This window comes from Pteropus medius, unplaced genomic scaffold (genome assembly GCF_902729225.1).
Source record: "Pteropus medius unplaced genomic scaffold, Ma_sr-lr_union100, whole genome shotgun sequence".
NCBI lineage: Eukaryota > Metazoa > Chordata > Mammalia > Chiroptera > Pteropodidae > Pteropus > Pteropus medius.
The window spans coordinates 974,804-977,130 of NW_024346824.1; positions in this window are offsets into that span (position 1 = coordinate 974,804).

The following is a 2,327-nucleotide window of genomic DNA, read 5'->3' on the forward strand; positions in this document are numbered from 1 at the left end:
ATTTCTAGTTCTCATTCTGTGAAGCCGAGGGTCTGCTGGGGGAAGGGTCTTTGCCAACATGGAGGCCTGGCAAAGGTGAAGAGGAAATAAATAATTATTGATCCCAGACGGTTTCTGGGCCTTACTACATGAACAGTCCTGCTCTGAGTAAAGCTCCTGGGTCATAAGCTATGTGACTGTTCACCTTCAGGAGATAATACCAGGCTTTTCCAAAAATGGTTTCACCAATTTACATTCCTGCTGGCAATGGGCAAAGGATCCTGGGGGTTCATGTCCTTTGCAATACTTGGTATCAGACTGTTAACTACTGTAAATTGAATGAGTGTAAAATGGTGTTTCACTGAGGCTTTGATATATACTTTTTTGGATTGCTAACAAATGTTTAACATTTCTGTACACTTATTGACTATATTTCTTCCTCTCTGAAATATCATGTTCATACCTTTTGTCCATTTCTTTTTAAAAAGTTTTCTTTCTTACTGATTTGTAGGAGTCATTCATACATTCTTTATATTAACTCTTTGTTGCTTATGTGTATTGAGATTTTCTCCTCTTACTTGATTACTTGTATTTTCACTTTAAGACTTTTTTGTTGTTGTTGAACATAAGTTCTTATTTTTAATACAGTGAATTTTATCAACCTTTCGTTTTGTAGTAAATATCTTTGAGGCCTTATTTAAATCTTTCTGTACTCCAACCTTCCAAGACATTTACCTATATTTTCTACAAGGAGTTTTAACATTTCACTTTTGAAACTTAAGTCCGTAATCCATGCAGAGCTGATATTAGTGTATGTTGTGAAGTAATTTTTTTCAGCTCCATTTTTTGGACATTTTCCTTTCTTCACTGTGATGTGACACCTCTGCCGCCTACTAAAGTTTCATACCTGTGTGAGTTTGATTCTGGGTCTCTCTATTCCTTCTCATGGGTCAATCTGTTTGTCCCTATATCAATGCCACACTGTCTTTCTAGGGTAGCTTTACAGGAAGCCCTGATATCTGGTGGGGCAAGTCCCTCCTCCCTGCTCCCCTCAGAACTGCCCGATGCACAGCGGGGCACACTGACCTTGGGTTGGAGGGGGGTTGGATAATCTCTTACGTAAAAACGAGACATCTGTGGTAAAGTATAAAGGGTGAGGGATTCAGAATCAAGTCCAGATTGAACCCTAGCTTTGCTCCTTCTCAATGTCAATTTCCCTTTGGAATCTTAGGTTTCTGTGTATAAACTGGAGGCAATGATGCTATTGAACAAAAGTGCTCTGAGGATCAGATAAAAATGAATATCAGAAAAGATCTCAGCTCAGTGCCTATTTGCTAACTCTGAGTATTCCTGAGATGGAGACTAGAGAAGTTAAATGACATGCTCAAGGTCACACGACTAGATTGACCCCATGCTGCCTTCTCCACTGCCAGAATTCAAAGATAATTTCTAGATAAGTTAGTCTTCTCAGTTTCTTTCTTTTATTTTCTTCCTTTCTCTTCCAAAAAAAAAAAAAAAAAATCAATTTCCGAAAGTTCACGGCACACCATAGTCCCTGATGAACCCATCTGCTTTGGCTCTTTCTTATCTGATGGGAACAGATGACCTGGATAAGCGTCTCTCAACAATGTTGGAGAGGAAGCCAGGTTTATTTAAAATCCAACTTCTTTTTTGGCCCTGTTTCCACTGGCCTTGGCTGAGCTCAGGGGCATCTGAAAGAAACCAGGTCTGGGCATGGCTTCCAGGAGAATCCCTGGGCTGACGGTGACATGCCCTGGAACTCAAGAATCATGGAAATTGTGGAGACCTTGGGGGGTTAATCACTAAAATCAGTCTGTGAGGCAGGGCCCATGTCTGTGTTGTTCCTGCTGCCTTTCCTGATCCCACCATGGCCCCTGGCATGGAGCAGGTGCTCTGTAAGTATTTGTTGAATAAATAAATGAACATGGTCAGAGATATGCAGAGTCACCTTGAAGAGACAGTTTGACCTCATTCTAAAGGCACTTGACAGAGCCAGAGAAAAGCTGTGCAGTTTACCACCAGATCTGATAAAGACTTACAGAGAGAAAGATTTGCTGTATTAAAAGAAACAGTAATTAGAGTGTGTAATTGGCTCAGAAACTGATAGATAAACAGAGTGAAATGAAATCCAGAAATAGACTTAAACATATAAGGAAATTTGATATGATAAGGGTAGCATTTTACATATGTGAGAGACAAATACATATTAGGGCCATCTGGAGAAAAATCTAAGTATATCCTTAACCCATGGCACACTGTACACTAAAATAAATTCCATATGGACTAAGTATGTATAGATAAAAAACAAAATAATAAAAATTCTAGAA